Genomic DNA, 18,777 nt, shown 5'->3' on the forward strand with positions numbered 1-18,777 from the left:
AAAATGACACTATTTAGAAACAGGAAAGGAGTATGAGAAACCCACATTTATTATTGCTAGAGAAATTCTTTGCTTCCCCCACCAGCTGATTTTGCAAATGGTAGTCTCCCTCATGGTTGCATAGTTGCAGCTCCTCTTCTCACTACTGGAAGCAACTTGAATCTGAAATTGATTTGTATGAAATTGATTCAAACCCATCTCATCTAATCTATGGCTTTCATATAAGCACAATAATATCCTTTCCCGATGTTAAGCCAATCATTATTCCTGCAAACATCTCAGACCTACAAGCCAGACATGGGGAGAAGAAGAATAAGAGCAATTGCCCAGAATCTTTATGTGGAGGAAAACCCACAGAGTTCAACATTTGAAATAATCAGGTGTTTTTATATTTTTGATTCAAAGAAAAAAACATTAATGGATTAAATATAATCCCAATTATTTAATAGAAATCCAATCATATTTTAGGCTACCAAATTCAGTAGAAAGAATAAACAACCCACCCACCCCAAATTGACATATAATGATTTGAGAAGAAAGACAAAGGTAAAATTAACATTGTGCTTTCAGGCTTGTCACCGTCTTGTACGTACAATTTGGCCTTGCTATAAATTGGATGCAAAAATATTGGCTCATTCAAGCTTGGCTAATTGATATCTTGGTTGTAATCAACAAACCCATGACATATTCTGTTGCCAGAACTCACTCAAAAAATATTTCCCTTGCACTAAGGAGTACCATGGCCTCCATTAAAATGTAACAGGAAACACAGAATAACAAAATTCAGGAGTTTAAAAAGAACATTTAGATCCTCAATACAGTAATCTAAGTGAAAGAATTACCAATGGATAGCTTTTCTCCACTCATGTTTAATATCTACATGAAGCTGCTCGGTGAGGTCAACTGTCACTGTAAGGTGAGATAGCATCAGTATGCTGATGATTTCCAGTTGTGTATCTCAGCTCCTGGTGAGTTAAGTGATGTTGTTGATATCCTTTCTCAGTACCTGGAGATCATGGGAGTCTGGATGGGGAACAACCTGTTTCAAATATTCCTTGGTAAGACTAAGTGGCTTTGGGGGCTTTCTCTATGTGGGAATTTACCATCTCTGGTCTTGGATGTAAGTGCACTATCTCAAACAGACCCAGGCTGAAATTTGGAACTTCTTTTGGACTTGTAAGTCCTGCTTAAAGAGCAGATAGAAGTCATGGTAATAAGGGCCTTTGCACAGATTCATGTTGTCTGCCAATTGCACCTATTTTTTGACTGGGAGGTTCTATTCAGTCACCTCATAGAGAGACTACTGTAACACGATCTACACACAGCTGCCCTTGAAGAGTATCCAGAAGCTTCAGCTGGTACAAAATGTGATAATGTGGACAGTTATGTGTGCTTCAAGAACTGCATACATTAAACCTTTGCTTTGCAAGCTGCATTGGTTGATACTTGCTTCTGGATCCAATTAAGTGCCCTTGGTTTTGATCTTTAAAGCCATGCATGGCATGGGATCAAGTCTTTTGAGGGACTGCCTCTTCCCAATAACATCCACCCATCCCATCCCATCTGCCAGAATAGCCAAGTTTTAGATCCTGTCACCTCAGGAATTTTATTTGGTAGGTCCTAGGAGAAAAACTTTTTCTAGTGTAGTCTTAGCCCTGTGGAATACCTCTGCCTGCTCCTACCCACCCCACTCCCTTTTAAGATAAGGCTGGCAGCTGTTGACCTTCCAGAAGGCCATCAAAACATGATTTTGTCAATGATCTTGGCGATCCCATAGTAGAATGGAAGCCAATAGGATGATTGTGTGGTTGTTAATTTTTTGATACATTTTCTGCATGCTAGCTGCTATTCAGTTTACTTAATTTTTATTTTTAAATTGTGGTTTTAATGGTGTTTATGTACTTCACTTTATTTTATTATGTATACTGCCAAAGTCATTATGTGAGATAGATGGACAGATGAATAGGATAGACAATAGATGGATGGATGGATGGATGGATGGATGGATGGATGGATGGATGGATGGATGGATGGATGGATAGATAGATAGATAGATAGATAGATAGATAGATAGATAGATAGATAGATAGATAGATAGATAGATAGATAGATAGATAGGACCAGACAAGACCAGACCGTTTCCCACTTTGGCTTGAGTGAAGACTATTTCACTATCTCTTGGTAGACTGAGAACAAATCTTAGGCATCTTCTGTCTGATATCATTTCGTATAATTAGAGTTAAAGAGTTTACCTGCAAACTATTTTCATATGACTTAACTTCCAATCCTTACCATCCTCTTCCGCCCCATTTCATTTTTTTAATAAACTCTGTTTAACATGTGGTGGCTTAGAGTAGGACATAGTACTTGGATTTAGGGGGGGTGTTATCTAATAAATCCATGATAAAGTAAAGCTATTCAGATGATTAGGCAATTGTGCTTCATTTGGTACAACCCACAACTGCACTTGCTTTTTGTGGCAGCCATGAAATACTGATGAGTCATATTCAGTTTATGTTCAATTACTGTTCTAAGAACATGTTTCCCCATTTTACACATAGGCATTTTATTTCAATTTCCTAAGTAAAGAACTTATTTTGTCTAGGTACTTTAGCCTAGCTTGATGTTTCCTTTTAAGGTTCTTTTGGCCTTTAGAATATTAATTACCTTACCCGATTTTTCTGACATCTGCAAAAGTGATAAGTATTCTCTGTAAGTATATAGAGAACGTCTCACAATTACATATACTGTTGTATGTATGCAAGATGTTTCAGATTTAAACTTTCTCAAGTTCAAAACACACAGCTTTGAATCTGAAACACCCTGCTTCAAGCTTGAAATTGACTACTTTTGACTATTTTTGGAACTGTTTCAGTTGAGGTGTTGCTAAGCTTAAAGCACTGCCAGAATGAATAAAACAGTTGTTTTGTACACAAAAGGGGCATTTTAAACTAAAAATTGGTTGTTTAAAATTTGAAATGGTTCCAATTCAAAATGTTCTGCATACCTCTACCGCCCTTTGTATTACAGAAGTTGTACTGATATACAATTGTGTAGAAGGAAGAAATGCACACATTGAAAAGTTGCACAAATGATTTGCAAGATGGTATTATTAATTATTATAATGCATTGAGATGAAATCAGATAAATATCCTGGTGAAAAAAATAGCTATACTGTATATATATAACATTTTACAAATCCTGGCTACTTAATATAATTAAATCTATATGAAACCCTTCATAAAAATAGGTGACCCTAAGTTATTTAAGGATCATTTTTAATGGCTGTAAAATTTTATAAGCTGATGAAGATTTTTTCAATACTTTATCTGAGGAATTGGGTCTACTTAGCTTCCATCCACCTTTCCCCCCTCAAATTCTATGCAAACTTTCTTCCCCTTAAGTTTTAATAATAAATATGAACTCAACAGCAAGAAGTTAGAGAAGACAAGAGAGGGCCAATGGTGGAACCGTCTATTCCAACCTCAAAAAGGCCAGCAGAACAGCAATGATGAAACTCCCCCTTCTGGAAATGCCTGTACAGCTATATAATTGCTTCCAAGGTAACTTACCCTTGCATGTCATTTCTACACTCTTGGGAAAAGATGCTTATATCTGATGAAGCTAATTGGATTTTCTGAAATTAAATAAATTGCATTTTTAAACGATATGACCAAAGTAGACTAGGAAGCTTTTGCCAGAGAGAGATAAAATGGAATTTAATACACATGTCATAATCTAACTCTCAAAACAGAACACCAGATTTATAGATATATTGCAAAATTGCCTCTGATGAATGATTCTTTGTAGTCCAAAATTTACTAGTTAATTCCATTCTTCATTTCAGCTCAGCATCATCAAAGCAATAAGGCAAATTATATTGCAAACTCAGTTTTGAGAGAGCCAGGGGCCTGGTGGCTATGTGACTCATGTTAGAATTACAAAAACACAATGGCATTTTAAACGTTACACGCTCCTGGGGCTTGACCAGTGTAGAAACCCATGAAAAGCTGTTTTGACAATGCTTTGCAGATGTTTCTTTAACACTGCTGTTTATGTTTTCCAGGTGTAATTTCAGATCATATCAAAGTGCCTTTCTCCAAGTGAATTAGGCCCCATGGTATACTCAATTCTCATTTGTGTATTCAGTTGTAAGCCTCTTCTGCTCTCCTTGAATTGTTCCACTTACTGTTTTACACAAGCAGTCAGAGCAACTTTACCCTTATGTTCCTTTGATCACATGCCTGTAAAAAAATGCTGGGAAAATGATAATCTAATAACAAGGTGAAAAGATACAAGAACACTGTTGGAGAATGGATTGGTAAGAAGAGTCTTAAGAAGTCAAGGTTAGGCTTGTAGTATTTAAATAGTATACCACTTCACTGATTTTTATCCTTTTAACCTGTTTCTCCAAAAATAAGACCTCCCTGGATAATAAGCCCAATTGGGCTTTTGAGCGCATGCGCTAAAATAAACTCTCCCCGAAAATATTGCAACACAGCAGCAGCCATGAGGTGATCACGCTCGCCATCTCCTGCACCTCAAAAATAATAAGACCTCCTTGAAAATAAAGCCAAGTGCTTATTTCATAAGTCAAAAGAAAATAAGACCCTATCTTATTTTCGGGGGGGGGGGGGAAATGGTATCAGGAATCAACATTAAAACAATTAGCAATGCCAAATAAACTCCTTTTTGAAGGCCAACACACAAATTAGATACAATGGTCAGCTATGCAGAGATGAACCTATGGAAGAAATAGTTGGATCCTCAACAGCAAAAACCTGGGCCTAATCCACTTTCAACTAAAGCCCCCCCCCTCCCCTTTGGATTTGTTGTCCCAGAGGAACATAACTCTTAAGGACGACAATACTATATTGCACGCACCAGAAGCAATCTCTTCTAATGGAGGGTGATTTTGCTACTGTCAATCCCCAAGTAAACTCAAGTTGACAAGATTTGCAGAAGGCCTCATCATACTCCCTTTATGTTAGAGGAAACCTCTGTTCCACAAGACAGATATAGGTCCAAAGTTGTCTCTATTATCAGGAATACTTCCATCTTAAATTGTAGTCGCAGCACAGGGGACATTTACTTCCAGATGCATAGTTGTACAGGAGAAAAGGTCATTGGTGGGATTCAGCCAGTTCGCACCTATTTGGGAGAACCGCTTGTTAACTTTCTAAGCAGTTGTTGGAAGAAACTTTTTTTGTTTTTTCCACTTTAAAGGGCTAATCCTGTAAGGAAGACAGGAAGGAAACATTCTGGCGTTGCTTCTAGCCTAATCTTTATTGCCCTGATTACGGAAACTGCCTCTCTGGTTAATTCTTATTACATTGTAACAGCTAAGGCAAAGTGCCCATCAACATGAGTAATGTTGAGTTGGCCACGCCCACCCAGTCACATGACCACTGAGCCACACCTACCCAGCTGGTCATTAAGGCAGAGAATTGCTTGTTGAATTATTTGAATTCCACCACTGGGAAAGGTTAACCTGTTTACTGAATTCTGTTGAATCCTTGAAAAACCAGATGCAAATATGATCACTATTAGCAGATCACGCTTTTAAAAATGTCTTTTAAAAATTAGCCATAAAAAGAGGTATTATATAGCTCTGGAGACATTTTCAGCAAGGAAGCGTATATTTATCTGTGTGTGAGAGAGAGCACCTGAATGAATGTGCAGCTTGTGTGGCATTAGGAAAGCATGTCGGTAGCTATATGCCCACAGTGGGTAACCCCAGCTGCTGCTGACTTGCATAAGGTATTCTTTTTTCAAGCCAACTTGACCCTGTATTTAAAATAGTTTTCCCATATTAATCTAGTAATACTTTTGGTTTCTCCTCTTGTCTTTAATAGATTATCCCATGTTTTCCTCCTATTTCTCTGCTTTTTCTCCATTCTAAATGCATTATAAAACACCCGTGGCACAATTTCACTGATTTCTGCTTCTTTTCCATAGCTCTCTGTGTTTGGCTTATTGGATGATAATCAAGCAGGGAGAACATTATTCTATTTCAAAGCACACAATGAGAACATATATTCTGACATCTTCAAAAGAACTTGTTGCTGCTTCTTTTAAATTCTCTGCCAGGTGGGTATTTTACGACTACACGCTGTGCCGTAAGAGGCCAAAGTGCAACTACTACCGGCACTATAGAAATAGCAACTTATTTCAGTCTGTCTGGTTTTTGAGAGATATTTCAAGGGTTGACTCAGCCTTCCATCCTTCCGAGGTGGGTAAAATGAGGACCCAGATTGTTGGGGGCAATATGCTGACTCTCTGTAAACCGCTTAGAGAGGCCTGAAAGGCCTATGAAGCGGTATATAAGTCTACTGCTATTGCTATTGCTATTTTTTCTCTTCTCAAATTTATCAATTCTCGATTTTAAGCTTGGAAATCAAAGGCAAGGATGATAGAATTCAATTGCTAATAACAGCCTGTCTAATCCAACACTTTGCTTTTTAAAAAAAATAATAATCTAGAATCTGCCATGCAAAGTCTGATTACAGCTGCTACGTAGTCCAGTGGCTAGTTAGAACAGAAACATGGGGCCAGTAGATACAACCCTAAACAATCCAGCATGTGAGAAAGAGGTCCCAGTATCTATCACCTACTTCATAGCAGCTGCTTGGGAAAGGAAACAGTTGCATTCCACCGACTCTGGTTTCCAAATATTCTCAAGATAAAGGAAATTATCTAACTATTGTTTTGGTTACACTAGTGTCAATAGCAAACCTTGGTTAACAGCACCACATAAATTCCATAACCTATTTGAACACCAACATGTGACGCAAGCGTCTTGGTCTTGGTATTTGTGCCATATGTGATGTCATCACATGTTTTATCATATGTGTCAGCCCCATGCAATATGCCTTTCTTTGCTACAACCCTCTATTTGAAATTCTAATTCTTTGCCAGGTCATTACATCATTACTATTAACATCATGACATTTTCATTCCAATGTAAATTGACCCAAGCCCTTAATGATATCAACTTTTGATTATCCAAATATGTTTTTAATGTGCTCCAAGTTATTTGGATAAGTGATGCAGCACACTATCTGAAAGAAGAATTCGCACTTGTTCCTCTTCTGGTAAGAACTGAATGTAACCATGGCAACTACTGGCAAGCACTGCCGTTTTCACTCGGATTACTTTTTGGATATTACATTGCATCATCAGAGTAGTTATTAAATTTTCATAAGAAATTTAGGGCTAACTAGTGCTGTTCTCTCTCTTGCCTTTTTCTTAACCATCTAAATGAAATATCTAGAAAAAATAAACCCATGATGTCCATTGCATTAATAGGATATATCAATGCATCAAAAGTTAGATGTTAGCTCTCAGGAGGAAAGAGGCAGGTGAATGGAGTACGGTGAACACAAAGCTATGAGTGACTCACAGTATGAAGGTACAAAAATCATATGCAGCTAATAGCAATTAGGGTCACACAATCCAGAGAGGGCCCAGCAGTTGCCTCTCCTTCACTCTGTAATGTTTTGAGGTTCAGAAATGAGATAGGGAAGGTTGCTATTTATCAGAAGGTATAAATAGATTGAATAATCATCAAGCTTCAGATGTTTTACTTTGTTAGCTTCTTAGGACATGGCAAATAGGAACTGAAGGACTACAAAAAGAATCTGAAAATGAAACAGGTAACATGCTCAGGAAGTCAGTTCCACTATAATTTCCACTCACACTTTCGTGGCTATTTGCTAAGCCAGAACTGTAAATAAATTATACATCTGCTTTAGGATAAGACTTGAAGCAAATAAGAATATCAAAGTGCAAGTTCATGAGGGGCAGCTGTCATTTCACTTCCATGTCACTCATGGCGTTTCCTCTTGTGGGAGAAAACTGGTAAGAGTTGCTTGCTGCTTCAAAACTTTCTGCATGTATCAGTCTGTAATGAGCAGAAAAATCGATTTCTTTGGTTGTCACCATTTAGCAATTCCTTAGAGTATGTGTAGTTTTCATGATTTCAAGCACTGCCTAGGAGAGACTGCTGAAAGCCCTTTTAAAGAACTTGAGATGTATTATTTCAAGCCTAAGCAATGTTGTGATAGACCATCATTCATGCACTGTGGCAGCTTAGATGGGTGGAGGAAAGAGAATTATCTGTACTTAGCTGAATTGAATGAGAGCTTGCTTGAGCTCCTGTAGTTACAGAACCCAAGAAAGCTCAGAAGTGGAATTGATTGTTCTTAACTTGCTGCAATTATCCCAATTTCATATGTACCTAGCTTTAAAAGAAATTGGTAAAGTGCAAATAGTCGCTGTGAAACCCACAGATTAGTGGCAAATGGAGATACTTTGGAAGCTAAGAACTTGGGTGAGTGGAATATAAATTAAGATAAGTGTCATGTGCCATTTGTTCAGGATTCTTACTTACTGATATCACCTCATGGATCCAAATCCATGGAGTGAGGGTGGAAAAACAGTTTTTGGAAAGACCAATTTCTAAATAGAGAGTTTGCTCTGTCTATCATTTCTGACCTGTGTAGGAAGTTAAAACCCACCCCTCTGCTAGAAAACTGAAATACCCTGGGAAATTGAAAAGGCAGAATATTATATTTCCCTGGATCAGAAATGGAGAAACATGTTTTTAGGCAGGAAACAGACTCACTCTTAATAGCCCCCACTTTCCTTAATGGGCTATTAAAATGCCCAAGCCAGTCTATTCAACATAACAGAGTTTCTCCCCTTCAGGTCCAGGGTGATGGGATTAAGGCATGATAGTATTAGGTCTTTACCCATATCACCACAGGGCACCTGGGAAGAAGCAATGCTCAACCAAACTTGGAGTTGGACCAAACTTGCAGCTAGGCAGATTCTTGCAAGCCAAAACATTTGCCTAAACAGATTTCCAGGATTTATATATAATAAAATATTTATATTGGTATTGGATTTTTTCTTTTTTTTAAAAAAATATCAAGTAATCAGATTAACATAAATCCAAGATAGATATAAAAAGATAGAAAATATAAAAAATATCAACTAAAAAATAAGTAAACAGACAAGTGCATCCCATGTTGTGTACCCAGCAGTCTAGAGGGCATTTGGGGCATCCATGGTAAATGCATTAGGGAGGAATATGAAGGAAACATCTCTTAGCTTTCTTATATTGATTTTTAAAATTTGAATTGAATCTGGGGATGGCCAATAGATAGTCCCAAAAATCTCAAGAAAGGAACATTCCCATCATTCATTTACAGATCAGTAGGAAACCAGAGTTTCAATGTTAGTGGGAGGATGACTAAACAGTATACATTCATAATTTTTTCTTTCTTTAAAACAGATGCTTTTTCTCTGTAAAATAAATGTGGTATAAAATCTTTCTCTTCTGATGACAGAGATTTTGAAAAATATGTTTGAGTATTTCCTCCTTCCTTCCTTCTTTTTCTCTCTCATGTTTTAAATTTCATTGCCTTATTCTTTTGTACTTCTTTTCATTGCTTTATATGATCCTGCTTATTTTGAAAATAAAAAAATGATTACTATGTAATTATCTATGTGCATATGTATTTCTCAAAACTACAATGTTCTAAAGCATTCTTTCTCAACTTGGGCTCCTACACATGTATTAGATTACGTATTTCATCACTATCTATGCTGACTGTGGGATTGCAACACAGCAAATCTGGAAGACTGGATTAAAGGATGGATCATTTGGTTGTTATTCAAATTTGAGAATTTTCAGGTGTGCCTTCCAGCAACTAAAAGCAGCTCAGGTAAGACTCCTCCTGCCTCCTATTTTCATTACAACTGGTGAAAATAGGTTGGACTGTGAGATAGAGGTTGGGCAAAGAGACAGTGACTGGCTAAAGTCACCCAGCCAGCATTCATGCCTAGGGCAGGACTAGAATTCACAGTATTCCCAGTTTCCACACCAGCATCTAAACCTCCACACCAAATTGGCTCTCAATTTCTTCCCAATAATCAAAAGTTGCTATTCAGGAATGCTCCACGATCTATATATTACAGATCAAGAACCACTGGTGGGATTCATTTTTTTTACTACTGGTTCTGTGGGCGTGGCATGGTGAGTGTGGCATGGCATGGTGGGAGTGGCAGGGGAATGATGCAAAATCTCCATTTCCTCCCCATCCGCTAGGAGGCAGAGAATAGATGTGGGCGGGGCCAGTCAGAGGTGGTATTTACCAGTTCTCTGAACTACTCAAAATTTCCGCAACTAGTTCTCCAGAATTGGTTAGAACTTGCTGAATACCACCTCTGTCAAGAACATAAACTTTTCATACTGGTATATTCAGTCAACACATTATCCATATGTGAAGTGGTTCATTGAAACTAATAGAAAAAAAGAGAAAGAGGAGCTGAATGCATCCATTCAATGTTAGAAGCTCATTCTGCATGTAAATCTGCTAATGTGTTTCTTCTGGAGCTGGTGGGCTGCATAAAAACACATGCCATAAGTCTTCCTTACTGTTGTTCATTTTTTTGGGGTATTAAATGTTATATTAAATTCCAAAGGCCTATAGCCACAAACACCAGGTAGCACTTTCTTCAACACCAGATCATTTATATTATATATCTATAGCATACTGTTGAACCCGAGTTCTAAGCTGAGGCGCTGCTTTGCATGAAGATCATCCCAGGTTAAATCTCTAATCAGAAAGACCTCAGCAACAGGACTGGAGAAGATATTGGAGACTTTAGAATGTTTCTAGGCAACAAGGGATTTTTCTAGTTCTGCTCATTATTTTTATGGTAGAACACTTTGATTTTTTTTAAAAATGCAGTTTTTATTTCTAACTGAATAATTACGATGATAATTAATCACAATTATCCTTCCTTCCTTCCTTCCTTCCTTCCTTCCTTCCTTCCTTCCTTCCTATCTATCTATCTATCTATCTATCTATCTATCTATCTATCTATCTATCTATCTATCTATCTATCTATCATCTATTGCATTCCCCTTAAAATACGACCTACTCAGAAAGTAAGTCCTGCTTGATTTTCAGCAGGTTCTAACCAGTTCTGGAGAACCTGTAGCAGAAATTTTGAGTAGTTGAAAGAAGCAGTAAATAGCACCTCTGACTGGCCCCACCCTATCTACTCTCTTCCCCCAAGTCTCAGCTGATCAGGAGGAAATGGGGATTTTACAGTATCCTTCCCCTGTCATAGCCAACAAGCCACACCCATCAAGCCATGCCAGGCTCACCAAACCACGCCCACAGAACCAGTAGTAAAAATTTTGAATCCCATCACTGATATGCGCCCAATATAAGCCCTACTCCCCCAAATAAGCCCTAATTAAGACCACACTCACTCCATGGTGCACAGGTAAAAATTAAGTTAGAGTGGGGATGGGGTGATGGTGGAACTGTCCTACTACTTACCTTCGGACAGTTGCAGCCAGGTGTCGCACACCTCAGCCCATTTCTTTTGGTGGAAAGCCTTTCCTAAAGCTCTGTTATCAGCTACAGAGGCTCTCAGGAGAGCCTTGCTGGTCTTGCCAGATGAAGAAGTTCCTGAAGGCCTCTGATAGTGAAAAAGAGGCTGGGGGCAATGCATGCAAGTGAGGTGAGTCAGTGGATGACATCTCCCCTGAAAATAAGACTGGGTGCCTTTTGGCAAAAAAAATATAAGACAGGGTCTTATTTTCAGGAAAACACTGTCTGTCTGTCTGTCTGTCTGTCTGTCTGTCTGTCTGTCTGTCTGTCTATCTATCTATCTATCTATCTATCTATCTATCTATATATATATATATATATATATATATATATATATATATATATATATATATATATATATTATTTACCTACCTAGCTACCTACTTACCTATCTCTACCAACTTTATATGGCCATCCATCTAAAAGAAAGTGACTCTGAATGATGTACAACCATCCAATAAAACAATGTATCTCTTGACTGAACCATGATATCTGTTCAATGTAAATTAAACAGGATGTAACTGCACTTAGTCTTCTAACTTATATAAGGAAAGTGATGATATTACTAATATTAATTCTAAAGATTTTTTTTAAAAAACTATTGGACATATTTATTAATGACAGGCTGAGTTTGTATTTTGGTGCTTACACGAAAATTACAAATTCAAGCTTTTTACTCCTTTCTGTTAAATAATATTGTTTTCCTGTTTGAAAGCGAAAGTCTCAAAAAGCACTATATATTACCAAGTGTTTCCCCCTCAAATGCTACATGTTAGGCTACAGTGCATTACGTTCTGTTTCCAAAATATGGACTCATGTTTCAAGGTGACATTTGCTACCATTTCTAGATTCTACAAAAGCAGTCATAATACATTCTCTATACATTACAGCAGCAGCACATATAAAAATGGGCTTCAGTAAATTAAATAGTAATATCTACATTTACAGGAGCACTTTAAAATGTTCATTTCCCATATACCCAATAATCCATACAAAGACCAATCAGGCTAGTATAATTACTCCTGGTTGGATGTGAATTTGAGACAACAGCAATTTGTTGAAGGACGCAGAGCAATTCAAACCAAAGACAAGATTGCAATCAAAAGATTTCATGATTTGAGGCTTTCTCATAACAATTTTATTATATTAATTCTATAATCTGAAATTATTTATTTTAATATATTTAATAAAACATCTATTAATAATGGATGAGGGATATTAACTAATTCTAGTTTTATGGGGTGGGAAAGCAAATTCTAGGTTGGTAAGATTTTCCAATCAGAATCTCAGTTGATATGTTTGATAGCTAAGTACTTTTTCATTTTTCCAACATTATATAGAAAGGAAAAGATTAACTACTTTCTTGCTATCCAGAAATCTGGGATAATTGTGCAGATGTATAATTTTATAGCGATCCTACAGTCTCCAGTGTGGATTTGCAAATTGTGCAGGTAAAGGTAATTATTGGAACCCTTCCTTATATTTGATTCTATTTTAATTTCCATCAGGGAGGAAGAATTAATCGTCAGCTGAATACTCAAGTTGCTATATACGGGAAGGGGGAGACTGAATTCTCAAATGGATATTTGAGTACAGTTGTCTTAGAATTGCATGACCCTCAAAGGTGCTTGTATGCTAATATCCAATTAAATATGCATTTTTATTCCCCAATTAGTTATGTGCAACTCCAAAAGATAACCAAAACTCCATACAGGAATGCAACGCTAAGACAAGAAACAAAAGAATCCGTTTTGTTTGATGCTTTCCAAAATGATGTATAGACTATTCTTGCTAATGTAAATTTGCTGCTCTTTCTTTCGCAAGCACCCTTTGGGTTTATGTATCAAAAGGAAGGCATCAAAAGGTGCAAAATTGCACAGGCATTGGCCAGATGCTCCAACACAAATGCCAAACTGGTTTGCGGCTATAAAGTAGATCAGCTGAAGAATAGTTTTGTTGGGATAGGTGGACAGGAGGTGAGATGAGAAGAGGCGCCTACAAATTGAAAAGCTATACAGAAAAGAGGATATGTGGGACAATATGCTGACTAGCCACAGATATCTGAGATGAAGGGGATGAAAGCAAAGCAGAAAACCTACTGAAATAAAGGGATATATTTTGCACATTCCCGGAAGAGAAAACCCCTAGAAGAACCAAGTGATGCTGACAGTTCTCAAGCACTTAGGGAGAACAAATGGATATAATGGCTGATTATTACAGGCAAGCACACTCCTAATCTTCCATATGTTAACAGTCTGCTGTTGTGAAGTTCAGACTTGTTTCAAACAAACCCCTCTTCAATCCCAAGACACCAGAACAGGTTCACGCACAACATTTAACTTTGATATTGTGTCTCCAGAGTTTTCATGCTAAATCATAAACAAATTTAACCACCTAACCATGCCACAACAAAATGAAAATAATCAATCTTAGCGTGTAGTTCAAATACATCTGCTAGGTTAATAACAAAAACCCCACTTACAAATACACTCAAAATCATGCAAGTAGTATATTCACGGAAGTTTCCGTTTGCTATCAGAATGCCTCAATTTTAAGAGATTTCCAAGGGATGAAATTTAGGATCTCTTTGACAACATTAAAAAAATAATTGAACAACCTCATCAGAAAGCATATGCTTCAGCAAATCACAGACCTAAAAGATATGGCCTTGTTTAGCAACACATTCAGGATAGCATCATGAGAAAAAAAAATCTATGTCAAATAAGGCAATGTATATATGCAATGTTGTTTTAAAAGGAAGCCGCACTGCATATATTTTATTCACTTATAGACAGATAAAACGTATATTCCCTGGGATAATTAGACATCAAATTGATTCCACTTGAAATACAGACCTGATTTAGAAGAGATTGGGGCATGTCTGGGTTCACCTTTATTTTATCAAAAAGTTCTCTATTTGTTAAAAGTTATTTTTCATTTATTTACAAAATATGCGGGTTTCAAATCAGAGCAATAAAAAAGAGCCTATAATCAACCCCATCTTTCTCGAAACAACCAAACTTATTGTTATTTTGAAAGGCTTAAAAAATAAGCAAAAAATAAAGTTTCAGATGGCCATGGAAATTAAGTGACTAAGTCAAATGCTTTTTGTGGAGAAAGCAGTTCCATAAGAGGAAAATGAAATAATTGAACAAAATGTCTTTATAATGTTAAAAGAGCCAGAGCTAAAAAGCCCTATTTTGCAGCTCTGAGAGTTTCAATCTCTGAAGGTAAAGGGGGAAATGGAGCAGAACTTTTGTTTCAGAACCTGAGAGATTGCAGGCATAGATTCATTCCCTCTTCCTTTTTATACTTCATGTCCACTTTCCATTTATCTAAGAACATAGCAATTTAATAGGGTGATAATTTGAATAGATTTGGGGGGGGGGGGAGAACCTTCTTTAATCTATGATTTCTGTAGTTAAAAATAATTCCTCTTGGGAGAGGTGATGTTAAGAATAGACTGTTCTTGGTTAGAAAGAGACATACCAGGAAATTCAGTACATTTAGCACTCATTAAATTATATCTCCTTCCCCAGCAAATCTTAGTGCTAACATCTGTGCTTTCTACTTAAACACACATTTGCTCTTCTACCCAGAATGATTGTGTGCCTTTGTTTTATTTATTTTTCTTATACCCAGAATGATTGTGTGCCTTTGTTTTATTTATTTTTCTTATACCCAAGAGTGCATATATTCAATTGTATTCAACAACCCATACACAACTTAAAAGTTGATGCTATGTGCAAAAGCTGCGAAGGATGTACTCTATATACCCCCAAAACATCTGCTCAGATGAGCAAGACATTGCACAATGATGTAACTTCTTCAAAAAGAAACTATATCTCCCACCCCCAATTCCATCACTTAAGCGGGATCAGCAACAAGATGATCCAAAAAAAAGCAGAAACTAAATATGATATAAATGTTAAGATCATCAAACAACATATAGATTACATTATCTTACTACACATTGTGAAATTAACAAATTTTATAATAGCTCTATTCAACTGGACATATCCATGAAGAACTACATTCTACATCATAACAACACAAATTTATTACAAAAGTAAATCCCTTTCCACCCAAGCTAAATGCTACATTTAACACCCGTATTAATGCATGATATCAGACTGCAGGTACTCAAGGTTCAAAATTTGAAAGAAATTGTGATAATACAGCTATATCTAAGAATCCACTCTCTTTGCATGCTGCATAGCAACTTATCTACAGATACTTGCGATTATTCTGTTTTTCCGATAAGTGGCCCTCTGTCAGAGTAGCATAATGCAAATAGTATAATATCAGCTGTAACAGACTTGTTCACAATGTTTGTAAGCCATACGATGCCATCTTGAGCCAGATATAACATTATTGATAACATATTCTGGGTGCTATTGAAATCCACTGAAATAATTCTTTTCATTCCTGTTGTCTTCTCTTTCTTCTCTTTCCTCCCCCCTGGGATTTCAAAATTTGCCCATGGATTTTCAGAAGAGTTAAATCAGATCAGGAAGTCTCCTGGTTTTTACACAAGCAACGTTGCAATCTTGATGATAAATCAGCAGCAAATCAATTTCCCCCAGAGGAAAGTTTTCCCCTTTTCTTTTGTATATATGATTGCTTTGCTAGGAGGAAAGCTGAAATAATTAAACTTTTGGTTGTTGTTGCCTTTGCTGCTTTTACTGCTTGTCAATGATTAGTGACTATTAAGCAATGAGCATATTTTCCTGCAACAGCTCTGCTCTTCCCTTTTTCCTTCAGAGACATTCCCTGCCTTTCATCAAAAAAAGTATACCTATTCTGCTACCCACTGAGATGACCACTGCCAAATATGAACAATTTAAGCCTACACACACACACACACACATACACGTTTTCAAGGTCACTGCTGGAATACACAAGTTCTTACTTAACAACATTATCCAAATCCTACCCAGCATTACTGTATACAAAATATCCAGTATCTACAAGAGGCAGGGTAGGTGAGAAGGGGACAGGCATGGCAAAACACTGAAGGAACAAGTAGTTAGCAAAGTTCAAGCTATACTGAATTTAAGTTCAAGTGCTGAAGGTAGCCGAGCCTCCTGCACTGGATAAATTTAATCTATGTAAAAGTCAAACAAAACATTAGCTTTGATTTACACAATCGCATCAGCAGAGATAACGGGCAGCGGAGGAGCCTCTCTTTCTTTTCCAGTTAATGAAAGGCGTCTAGAAATAGGACATGCCTTGCTGCCGAAAGACCAACACTCAGAGCTGCAATACGCAGGAGAAAGCATAAGCAACAACATACTATACAGCTTCGACGCCTAAAAAGAGTACTCTCTCTGTGCAAAAAACAGCCTTACCTGGCTAATCTCCAGTTCAAGGCAAACGTGTTCCTGAATTATGCAGCAACAACCTGATGACTAACATGCTTCCTTTGCAAGCCTCTCTCCCCCACCCCCAGCTCCATGTGCTCTGGGCTGTTTGGAATACATTGGGGTGTGTGTACTCTGTGCTGCACGCTGTTGCGACAGGCAAAAGCTTCAGCACCAGAGCTGAGCTGCTTTTCGATTCCCACACCAGCTGACTGGGTAATTAAACTAAACACACGCCCGCCAGAGCCACTCAAATTCAGCAGCGCTCTTGGGATCCCTGGTGCCACCTGGCAGACTCTAGCCAAGCACAAGGGAACACAGCAGATACACCTCCTGGAAAACAATACTCAGAAGCCAAGCACTAGCCGTAAGCAGATAGCAAATGCACTTCCGTGACTGAAAGTAGATGTATAAACACAGGAGAACTAGAGAGATGAGCAAAGCAAATCCATTTAATGCTTACACAGTGTTTCCGAGCACCCAAAAGAAAATCCAAAATACTTGGATGAAAGATGGATCAAGAGTTACTTGCAAGAGCCATCCCCATTTTTGTACGCGTTCATAACACAATCACTTAGCAGTTTCCACACTGCATGGCACATTCACAAGTAACAGAGGGAGCTAGTCTGTTCCAGTGGTTAAAGCACCAGGCTTCAAATCACACCTTAGCCATAAAAGTCAGCTGGAAGACTCTCTCAGCCCAATTCACCACACAGAGGATTGTTGTTGTTGTTGTTGTTGTTGTGAGGAAATAGGAGGAGGGGGTATGTTGGATATACTCTCCACCTTGAATTATTTGTAAAAATAATAAAGGTGGGTTACAAACAAACCAACCAAACCAAACCAAACCATGGCACCTATGCATGGCTTATGTAAATTACTGAGAGTCAGCATCAAAGGCTGCCACCCAGTTGCTTGACTTGCTGCTTTACTTTAAATCTCACCGTTTTATTGTGTTTTTTATGTGTTGCAAATTGTTTCTAAGAAATTTGTTTGAGCAGGGGAGAAACAAGAAGTGTAAATAGAATCACAAATATCACTCTGAAGCAGGTGTGAAACTCGATTTCATTGAGGGCCACATCAGGGTTGAGTTTGACCTTGGGGACCAGTGTGGGCATGGCCAACTTGATGTCATTCATGTCAGCAGCGCCTGTTGTGGCCCAAGTGTTCTCCCAGTAAAAACTGAGCTTGAGAGGCTGCGACAGCCTCCTGCAACCCTCTGCCAGTAAAAACGGAGCTCAGGAGGGCCGCACACAGCTCTCTCGAGCTCTGTTTTCACTGGCAGAAGGTTGCAGGAGGCCGTTGCAGCTTCCCAAGCTCTGTTTTCATTTGTAGAGGCACTGTGGGCTGGTCCTTGGCTGTTTCCAGGGTCTAGGCACCCTGTGGGCCAGATCCAGCCCCTGGGGCCTTGAATTTGACACCCATAGCTGTAAAGGATTCTTGGAATTGGACTAGTAATAGAGTTCATAAAGGCCAGTGTTTTTCGGAGTTAGGCTTTAAGAAGTGCGGGCTTCAATTCTGAGAATTCTCTAGCCAGAATTCTATCATTAACTCTAGCTAGGGAATTACTGGAAGTTGAAAGCCACATCTTAAAGTTGAGAAACACTGATAGAGGCAAAGGACACTGCTGGTCACTCAGATTCCATATCGATACAGTGTCTCCACTTTATTTTTAGCATCCAAATAACTTTACAATATAGGTCAGTATAAATTCTACAAACATAGCATTTTACATAAAGCGGAATTTACTTAGGGTGTTAAATGAGGTGATAGTTAATAGCCTAACTGGAGCAGAGCAGTAGGAAAAACTCATAAATACCGACAATGGATTTTTAACTCATTATAATTGTTAATTGATAAGGTACTTATCTGTCTCACGTGCACTCTGGGTTGGCATAACTAACTTTTTCCTCTCCACCTTGCCCCAATTTCAACCCTAGTCTAGCTACTCTATGCATCTGATAAAGTGAGCAACAGAGCATGAAAGCTTATTTTTTAAA

General features: G+C 37.9%; 1 protein-coding gene across 4 annotated transcripts in view; it reads right to left on the minus strand.

The window, feature by feature from the left end:
* NCOA1 (nuclear receptor coactivator 1) overlaps window positions 1–18,777 on the minus strand; it is a 285,039-nt gene that overhangs the window by 108,492 nt on the left and 157,770 nt on the right. The window contains exon 1 of one of the 4 annotated variants that reach the window (XM_032216693.1): window positions 16,766–17,088. The exons of the other annotated variants lie outside the window; for them this stretch is intronic. The gene's annotated coding sequence lies outside the window, so the exon portion shown is untranslated. Of the gene's footprint in view, window positions 1–16,765; window positions 17,089–18,777 lie in introns of those variants that run through there. 4 annotated transcript variants of the gene reach the window in all.

Source organism: Thamnophis elegans, chromosome 4, assembly GCF_009769535.1.
Source record: "Thamnophis elegans isolate rThaEle1 chromosome 4, rThaEle1.pri, whole genome shotgun sequence".
Lineage (NCBI taxonomy): Eukaryota > Metazoa > Chordata > Lepidosauria > Squamata > Colubridae > Thamnophis > Thamnophis elegans.